General features: G+C 36.9%; 1 long non-coding RNA gene across 1 annotated transcript; it reads left to right on the top strand.

Moving 5' to 3' along the window:
• Nucleotides 1-489: 489 nt before the first annotated feature.
• LOC150055078 (uncharacterized) lies at nt 490-9745 on the top strand. The gene is made up of 2 exons (XR_016537680.1): nt 490-641; nt 9562-9745. It is a non-coding gene; the product is annotated as an uncharacterized LOC150055078 (long non-coding RNA).
• The last annotated feature ends 1013 nt before the right edge of the window (nt 9746-10758 follow it).

Here is a 10758-nt window from a genome sequence, read left to right as displayed (position 1 = left end):
GTTACATATGCATAGTGAGTACATATCCTGTTGAACATTTTTTTTAGCTTTTACCACTGAACTTTTATTTTCTTTTTTTCATATTTTTATTGTAATTAATAGAAGGGTTACATTATATTCACCAGATAGAAGGTACATTACTTCACAAACATTGATACACATTCTCGTGTCTTGGTCCCCATTTCCATCACCCCACCGCCGCCCCTCATCTTGTTTTCCCCACTTCCCTATCCAATTTCAAATAACCAAATATACATATCTACAATATATCAGATAACAAGGTAAAATATTGTAACAATATGAAGTAACCTAGGAATGGCAAAAGAGATAAGAGATATAATAGTATAGGACAAAAATCACTCATTATATAGCTTTTGTTTTTATATCCTGGAGGTCCTTTCATTTAGTGTCATACTAAGCTGCCTTTGGAAAACCTTTGCCCTTTTGAATGATGGCGCTGCCAGCACCACTTCTCAGGCTCCAGTTGGTTTGCCAGGGTCTTTGCCAGCAGTCAAGATGGCTCTGCTCTCGGCTGGTGGGGGAGGAGATTCCTTCCCAATGTCTTTCCGCAAGCAGAAGTGGAAACTTCTCCACAAAGGTACTCACAAATTGCTGGGTTTTGTGGTTCTGTGAAGCCGCAGGTCCATGCATGGCCAGATGACGGCTCTGGGAGGCGCAGGCTCTGTGTGGCTCTGTCTGGAGCTGGCCGGTCTTCCCTGCCAAGAAGTGCTGTCTGCTCAGGTGGGAGGCTTTGTCTCCGCAGCAGCTCCGTTTGGGTGGCGCCATTCCACGCTGTCTTCGTGCCCCAGTTTTCTGCCTTTCTCCTCTCTGACTGAGATCTCTGTCATCTCTGGGATCTCTGAGATCTCTGGATCTTTGGGTATGAACTTTCCCCTACGATGCCAGAACTGGTATCTTAGTGAGAGCTCAGAAAGACTCACACTGAACTGCCATCTTCCCCCGATCTCTCGTTCAACATTTTTACTGCCTCCCATGTTTTTCTCCCATTTTCCTTCCTCCTCCATCCCTCCTAAGTTGTAAAGTTCATTTTCAACATATTGTCTTGTAAGTATTGCTGTTACATTGGTTCACCCTTTGTCCTTTGTCTCACCATTTTGCTGTTCCCTTTCCCTTCTCTAATTCACACAAACACACACACACACACACACTACATTAAAAACAATAACCACAAAGAAAACCCTCTTGTTTCTATATCCTGGTGTTCATTTCACTTAGCATCATCTCATATCGTCATATGTACATAGTTACTGTGATCCTCTGCTAGGGAAATCCTAGACGTATCCTAATATATGCTAATAAAAACACTCAGGAATATTGTTTAGGCCCCGAGTTCAAACTCAGGACACACACACACACACACACACACACACACACACACACACAACATATCTAGTTCTCTCATTTCTCTCTGGTACATAGACTTTAGTGATTAGTAATCCCTACAGAAGGGATTGTCTTCTCTCTGCTGATTTTTGGGTAATAATCAGAATAAAAATGAATAGTTATTGTTAAGACTTTTAAAACAAGGTTTCAGGTTGTACCATGACTATTTCCGCACCTGATTATTCTATCTACCTGTAAATGATAACCTTAAATAACTTGGTTGATGCATTTCCTTCATGTATCCAACCAAAGGATACATTAAGGGATTCAAATTGGTTTGTAACTCAGCTTTCATTCTCTTCTTTGACTAACCTGGCCCTAGACTGTATGGACATTTAACACTGAATATACCGATTTCTAATCTCTCACTGTGATTTATGTGGATCAAAGAGGGGGTATCATAGTTTTCCTTGAGCTTTTATAAATACTTCCTTATCTGTTACATTTTACTTCTCCACAGGCAATCTGGGTATGTGTAATGGATAATTAGAGAAAAGGTGGTAAACACTTGTGGCAAAAAGAAGAGAAAGGGCTTACTTCTGGGAATGAGTGCATTAGGTTCTAAGAGACACTAAGGAGGACATGTTTGTGAGCTTTGGTTTTAATGACCATTCCAGGACTCTGAAAAGATTCTTTGAGGTAGTTCTTTCAAACTCTTGCCTCCCCTTATCAGAGAGTTGTCCACAATTTGAGTAGCATTCTTCTTCCCTACTGAGAAGTCTATCAGAAATAGTAGAGAATAGCCTAACACTCCTGACAATACCTTTACATGTCTCCCGTCATGTGTTTCCTTGAACTGTCATTCATTAATTGTGTGAAATAGAGAAATGCTACCAACCCGCTCGTGTAGGTAAACATGGTAGATGGACTTACAGCTGGGAGGCCATAATGCAGACGACTGTCATCCTTCATTTTCTGGCTCATCTGAGTATTGCTAGGATACTCCTCGAATCATATGTTTCTCTCTAGAGTACTAGTTGCTTTTTGCACTGTGTATCTTGTGGGAGTGCTAGGCATTAAGATCTTAAAACTATGGTAACCTAACCTCAGGGTTGATCACTGGAGACATTCAAGTAATGAGTGAGTCCATCTTTTTCACATTATATTTAAACAGTTGTAGAGAGGGATTTGATTTCAATGTGTCTATTAGTGAGTATAATGAGTTTTGATCAATGTCATGAATTTCCTCTCCTATCTACCACATTGCACCATCCTCTTGTTTCCTAGATCCATTCTCACTTTTGTACATTGAGCACTATAATTATGTGCTCATCATTCCTATCTCCATTTGTCTGGCCCTTTGCCTTGGTTTTCTTCTCCTCAGAGAGACAAAGACATGTTTTAGCTCAATGATACCATCTTGATTCAGGGAGACAATTAAGGCAGCCTACCTAGTCAGAATTGATTAAACATAAAATTTCCTTTCTTCCTTGCTGACCAAGACATTCATTTGCAATGCATCATGCTGTTACTGTACCTGTCTACTCTCAAACAGACATATACACACATAAACTTGAGGAAACAACATTTTCCCCAAGATAGATAACAATTATTTTTTTAGTTTGTTACTTGCTGGAGAACATTTTCTGTAAAAGTTTCAACCGTAAATAAATATTTTCATCTTTCAAGGGCTAAATTACATCCATGAAACTAATTTTTATCATACATTTAACTTTTTTTTGCCTTTCCTGGGGACTGAACTCAGGGCCTGAGCACTGTCCTTGGGCTTTCTCAAGGCTAGAGCTCCACCACTTGAGCCATAGCACCACTTCCAGCTTTTTCTACGTATGTGGTACTGAGGACTCAAATTCGGGTCTTCATGCATGCTAGGCAAGCACTTTAAATATGTGGGGGCCAGCTCCCAGTCCCCACATATTTAACTTTTTATGTAACTTATAATCTGATAGTGAAGTACCTTTCATCACAAAAGCCCCTCAGCAACAGGGCTGATAGTTAAGGTAGAGTGAACACTGCTACTGAAATGTAACAATAAGTCATAGATAATATACAAACACATGCTTCTGCTTAACTGAAATTTTATTGCAAAGATTAGTCATACACAGGATTTATTCTCTATTAAGATTAATGATCAGTTCTGATGAAATATTGTCTTCATGGATAATTTCATGTCTTCATGGAAAAAGGAGAATATAGCAAAGAAATGGTTATTGTTTATAAACAATTCTCTAAAGATATGTTAATCTTTTGCAAGCAGAGGCACTTGCTGACTATGCTCTGGACTACTTATTCAACTTCAAAAAAAATACCAAACAGCCTTGGAAGATAAAGATTCTATCAGGAAAGGTTTTCATATTGTCCAGTACAATCAAAATGGAAGTCTTCTTCCCGGGAAAGATTAGGTAGGCTCACTGTATTATAAAAGATTTGGATTCTCTAAAGCACGTTGTTCTTCTGGGACAGCCATAGAATGTACACAGGCCAGTGACTGTCACATTACCTTGGGAAATGAAGGAATGCTGATACCCTTGTGAACTCAAGTGCCTTGGGAAACAAAACGATGTTTGTTTCTTGTATAGAAGTTTGTATCTTCTGGCTTCCATAAACAAATAGGCTAACCCATTAGCTGGCAATTGAGTTAGACCTTTTGTGATTCATGACATTTCCCACAGATTAAAAAAAAAGGTATATCTAAACCATACATATATTTGGTTGTGAGAATTGATCACATCTCATGTTTGTAAACATCAGCTTTTAAATAAATGAAATGTTTTCTGAGCAGAGTCAAAGATTTCTCAATCCAAATAGTATTTGGTGATGACAAAGGTAGAAATGGAATCATAGAAATGTGATTGTATGAAAGAATTAGCACTAGAGACAGTTGGCCAGCTTTAAGACTGGGCTCAATCTCAGAAAGTTTAGGCTACCAGGCTAGATTCCAGAGGATTAGTTGAGATTATTTCTGTGAGCCAATCTGTGGTGAGACTGAATCATTCTTTGTGAGAAGGCATTCCTCCCCTTTCTTTTCCGCCTGTGTGATGATTTTTCTAATACAGCCTCCAGAGGCAGATTCTTACACAGAGCAAGAGATGGATTTTGTCCCTTCTGTTTAGATCTTTGCTTTTATTCCCAAATATGAGACCACTCAAAAGTTTTTTTTTGTTCAATCTGTAAACTATCAAAAATAAGATCCTTTGCTTCTTTGTACAATTTTTTGGGTCTGTGTCATAAAATATTCAGTTACCATGGTGATGCACACTGTATGAATGTAAAGGAATAGCGTTTTCTCTTTAAATATAAAGTGTGCATTTAGAGCTTATCAACTATGCAATAAATTCATGGGCTTCTTCACCATCAGCATACCTGACAGTAATGCCAGATTTATTGCAGTTTTTTTTCTTAAAGTGAACAAGGACTAATGGTGAAAATATAAATTATTAAAAATGGCCATAAGTTTAGACAATTGAAACTCTATAGTAGTTGGGAAAGATCTAGTGTATGTGAACAAAATATATTATTTTAATTCTGGTCTTCTGTTACTGGCCCAAAGCACATCTAAAGTAGGTATTCCTTTTGTGTCTTCCTTTATGTAGCATTATCAGTAGATTACATTCTCTCTTTAAAAAGATAGCTGAACAAAAACAAGATAGTTAAAAAGTGCATATGAAGTCAGTTTACTTTTCTACATTTCCTATATAATCTGCTAATCACATTTAATTTCACACTATGGTACCAAATAAAAAAGATTTATAAGACACTAAATAGCATGATTTAGAAGTGAGGGAAAAGTTATTTATTCAAATAGAGTTAGATTTTTTTTATAAGTTATTACTAAAGAGGGATACTGTATTTACTTCAAACTGGCTGAAAGGCTAGAGCAGCTTAGGTAGAATTGGAGTATGATAGGAAATTCTCCATTGATGCTTCCTCTAACTGTTTGGAGAGAAATCCATGAGTAGAGAGGTGCAGTGAGTTAGAATTGTCGGCTTCTTTCTGTTCTCTTCTCTTTAATAAAGAAATGTTTTAACTTGATTGGTGGACTTGGAAGAGCTAGTGGAATGTACGAAGATTAAACTCCTAAATTCTTCCCCTTCTCTTTGGACACTTACTTCCTGGAGAAGTAGACGATACATTGTGGTTGGGTTCTTCTCTATGTTTGTATTACTATGGTCTTCCATGTCAGATAGTCTGAGAGTGCCAGTGTAGTCAGTGTCAGGGTAAGTCTGTCTAATTCTGTGGTTTGGCCCAGAGGCCTTTAGATTTAAAATGTGTGCTATACTATCATGTATGTGGTAATAAAAAAGTAACAATTCAAGGCTGGGAGTGTGGCCTAGTCGTAGAGTGCTCACCTAGCTTGCACAAAGCCCTGGGTATGATTCCTTGGTACCACATACCCAGAAAAAGCCAGACGTGGTGTGGCTCAAGTAGTAGACCACTAGACTTGAAAAAATGGGCAGTTCCTTGGCCCTGAGTTCAAGTCTCAGGACTGGCAAAAAAAATGTAACATTTCTATTTCAGAGCTTCTTGGTTGCTGCAGCAGAGCTTAAGTCAATATGTGTAAGACATAGACTTGAATTATCTTCTTTACATACTGACAGGCAAAATAGCTGTACTTAACAACATCAGTATAAGTCATCTGTGCAAGTCCACTCTTCTATTTGTATGTGTTGATTTCTGATTTATGTTTGCAATTCCTTCTTTCCCATAGGCACTTATTTTAATGTGCATTGTGTATGCACCTTGACAGAATATGATTCATTGTGTCGTGTATATATTTCAATTCGCTGAAATGTTACATCTGAAGAGCTAGGTACTTTTTCCCCTAGTTTTATAAAAACATTTTTTTAACTCAAATTAATGTTTCTACATACATACAGTTAAGAATTGGTCCCTTGTAGAATATTGGAAAATTTTTGAGAGACTCACAGTAGGAAAGCAGGGATAAATGTAGGTGGTTGAGTAAAATCAGAAACGTGTACTGCTTCATATGAGGTTGCATCTCTAAAAATATTTTTGTTTCAGATGAATCTGTTATGTGATGTCTATATAATATTAACCTGTAGGTGAGCTGCTTAGTGAGTTAAAACTCAGTGGCAGATGCAAATATTCTCATTATTTTGGATATTTCTTTCTAGTGATTTGGATTAGCAAAAGAGGTAAATTTAGAAATAATGATGAGATACAAAAAATATAAATATAGGTTTTTGGGACAAGAGGAAAGAGCCAGAAATTGAGCTTGAGATACATTGACTTTTCTTCCATTTAAAATAACCAATGGATTTTGGGAGTTTGAGGGCAGTTTAGACATATAGAGAGATCTATGACACATGAGAAGGAGCACATTCGAAACATCTGACTTTGGCAGTGGCTGTGAGATAAGAATTGGGAATAAAATGAAAGAGAACGTTTACATTTAAAAACTGACCTGTTTATCCAATGTCCACTGTGCTCTGCTGTATAGTTTACATATATTGTCACATTGAATCAATGCATTTTATGAGGAGGGCACAATTCTTTTTCTTAGCCATATACAAGTCTAAGATTCAAAAATTAATTTCTTGGTCTAAACTCAATTACTTTCTTTTCTTTCTTGCGGGGCTTGAGCTCAGGGCCTGAGCACTGCCCTTGGACTTTTCTCAAGGCTAGAACTCTACCACTTGAGCCAGCTTTTTTCTACATATGTGGTACCAAGGAATTGAACCTGGGTCTTTGTGCATGCTAGGCAAGAACTCTACCACTAGGCCAAACTCCTGGCCCATTGATTTCTTTTTCCAAGTAGGCCATAATACTTCTCCTTTCAAAGAGGAAATTTCCAGGAGCTTCTCTTTGCAGTTGGTATCTTAGAGTACTACTGCCAAGTGAATGAAACCTTGGAGAAAAGGCCATTGAAGACCAGGGGCCAGGATTAACACTGCAGGGAGAGATGAGCTTTAGGAAACTTGACATAGAGTGGAATGGACATTGGTTGAGTAAACCACACCCAGAGGATGTTTGAAATTTGCTATGTGTTTATGTGAGCTATTTAACTGAAGGCAATTTTTTTCTCCTCTATGTCTTTCAAGTTTTTTCCAGCTGTTCTGTTTACTGTAAAAGTTACCAGCATAGACAAATAGACCAATAATCTCCTTAGGTATTTGAAGGAGCAAGACAAGAGGCAGGTGAAGACAGTCATCAATTCTAGCCATGAAGCTACAGTTTTGGTGAAGCAGTCAGAAAAGCAGCCACTCATTAAACGGACCAAAATGGCTACCTATTCCTTTCAACAGCCAGACTTTCTAGTTTCTACATAAACAGATACTAGCATGCTTCCAACATATATAATAATCACAGTCTTTCTTTCATGTCTATTTTTTATCTTTCTCTTCATACTCTGATTGCTACTCCTTTTTTTTCATTTTTCCCTTATAATTGCAGTCATTAGCATGAAGTTAACCAGAAAAATTTCTGAATGTATTATTCATTCTGTGAGAAGGATTTAAAAGATCTCATTCTACAAAGGAAGTATAATCATTTGAAGTGGAACCATTAGTCATGTAATATAGAATATGTAATCAAATTATGCACTGAATACTTGTATATATATGTGCATAAAATATCTGAAGAGAAGAGAGAATTAAGGTTAAGATATTCTGGTTTACTTTTCCTAAATAAATTTTTTCTTCTAGAAGACATTTCCTAAACAATTTCCTCTTTTACAAGTTTTTTAGCAGATTGTTATCTTATACCAAAAGAAGGAATAAAGTCTGGGGCCAAGAGTTTGACTTAGTGGTAAAGTGCTTGCCTAGCTTGCGTGAAAGACCCAGTTCGATTCGTTGGCACCACATGTATAGAAAAAGCCAGAAGTGGTGCTGTGGCTCAAGTGGTAGAGTAGTAGCTTTGAGGAAAAAGTCTAAGGACAGTGCCAGGCCCTGAGTTCAAGCCCCAGGACTGGCAAAAAAAAAAAAGAGAAGGAATAAAGTCTGTATGAAGTGGAATCATTTGTCTGGTTCTTTACAGATGGAATAGAGAATCTAGTGAAACTAAAGACAAAACAAAACAAAACAATAAGATGAAGGTAGGTGTGAATCATCATAAAGGCTCTTGCTAGCCCGAATGAAAGTAATGTGGATGCATCAGGGTCTATTCAGGTGTTTGTTGAGGTAGCTGCATGGATAAATTAGAGAGAGACCACTTTGCTGAGGCAGTTTCTGCTCAGGGAACAGGAACTGAGCATTGAGGAAGATGACACAGTCAGGGTACTTATACTTTTAAACTTTGCATTGAGTTGAAGGTTGTTCTGACTGAATTTTAATTGATATTTACATAGATGTCAATTTGTAAGCTGCTATCAATAAAATTTTAAAAATTGTGTCTTTCCAAGTGTATTATAAATGATTTGAGAGAAGAATCCTTTGATTTTTTTTGCCTCCTTAGTATGTTTCTTAGGCCTTTAGTGAAATCCTGGTGTAGAAATCAATTGTATAGCTTAATTAAGGAAAGTTTCCCCATGACCTATGTGAGCCTTTAATGGGAGACATGATTCACCAGCCATCCATTTGTACTCCCATTAAAAAAATAGAAATTCTGAAGATAAAAACATGAGGATGGTTTTAGAAAGTTCATTTGGGGGTAAAATGTGATTTAAGAATATGCTATATTTTAATATTACTTATTAGTATTTAAAAACACTGATATTCATGAAAGGTTCATTTTTCTAATTTACTTGGTAGAGATAAAAATTAAGGATTAATCACTCTCTGAAAATTGTATCTTGATTTTATAGCTCTATAATTCTTTCCTAAGAATTAATTCTTCCGTTTTGCTATCAAACAAGCAGCAATTAAAACCAGTAATATTCAGTGCCAGTGACTGTAATGGAAATATTTACACATTTTGGTTTAAATATTCTTAATATGAAGAAATTTGGTGCTATATATCAAGGTTCCTAAGATGCTTGGTAACTGTGACAGAGGAACTCCACTGAGGGAATTTCCCTAAATGAAATAATGAAGGTTTAATTAAGGAGTTATTTTTCAAGGATGTCTAATGTTAGTCATTATTAAACATTTAAAGCAACTTAAATATTTAACCATATAGATTTATGTGGAAGACCCTCTTTATGGGTCCTCAAGTGTCTATTTTCCAGTTTGTTCTTTATTATAATAACGGAGCTGCAGACTCTACATTAGTTTTGTCTTTATCTTCTTGCTTCCTTTTCAGATAAAATTCCAGCTCTGAAAGCCTTCAGCTACCAATGTTCTCCATGCCTGCATCATTGCAACTGAGATTTACTGGGGGAAAAAAACAACTATAAATATTTCTAGCTTCATTTCATTTCATCTGCCCCTCAACTCAAGAAATCTCATTCTGTTGTGCTCAAAAGAAAGGATTTTATGTTCTCAAATGTGTAATTTTTCTTATTTCTATCCCTTTTGGTTGTGTGTGTGTGTGTGTGTGTGTGTGTGTGTGTGTGTGTGTGTGTGTGTTTGTTCTGGGGCTTTTTTTTTCCATCAAGGTTAATACTCTCCCACTAGAGCAACAGGCTCCACTTCTGGCTTCTTTTGGTAGTTAATTGGAGATGTTTGTCTGATGGGCTTTGATCCTCAGATCTCTTGAGTAGTTAGGTGTGAGCCACGGGCTGCCATATTTTTATCCTTTTTATCATTCATTGGCCTCTTTTCCACCTGAATGGCATTTCAGATGACATTGTTCCATACTATGTAGAAACAGTAGAAATTATACTTGTGAGAACAACTTGAAAATAAGAAGGATTTATTTTGACTCACAGTTCAGAGGTTTCAATCCCTGGTCAGTCTTGGGTGATAAATGCAGGTTTGTGGTTACAAGGAACACCATGTTGGAAGGGAGTGGCGGCAGAAAAGCACTTATCTTATGGCAGCCAGGAAAGGAAGGGAGAAAGAAGGGAAGGAACACAAGTAAGATATGCTTCATAAGATACATCCTAGTTTTCACTGCCTCCCACAGTCGCACCAACAGCCATGGACCAAACCTCCAACATGTCATATGAAAATTAGAACAAACAATGACTCCAAACCCCCTGTGTATATTGGCATTAGCTAGCTTTCTGTTTTATTTCTAAGATAGTAGGTGAAATATTGCACCTACTATGAAAAGTAAAATCCTGTACACACACTTTACATCCCATCCTGGTAACTTCTCTATGACCTTGCTCAAGTAGTTATTTTACATTCATTCTTCTATCAACTTCAGGTAGATACTAGATAAATTTTTTTAGCACTTAAATATGCTTTTGACTCTTTGATGCCTTAGAATAAAACACAAATAATCAAATGTACTTTTCCTTGAACTCATTTTCTGTAATGCCATTTACAGCCAAGAATCTTTTTTCCCCCATATATTTGTATTGTAGTTAATAGAAGGGTTACATTATATTCA

The sequence above is a fragment of the Megascapheus bottae genome, chromosome 14, assembly GCF_031878675.1.
Source record: "Megascapheus bottae isolate mThoBot1 chromosome 14, mThoBot2.hap1, whole genome shotgun sequence".
Lineage (NCBI taxonomy): Eukaryota > Metazoa > Chordata > Mammalia > Rodentia > Geomyidae > Megascapheus > Megascapheus bottae.
This window is presented reverse-complemented; position numbering and strand designations above follow the sequence as displayed.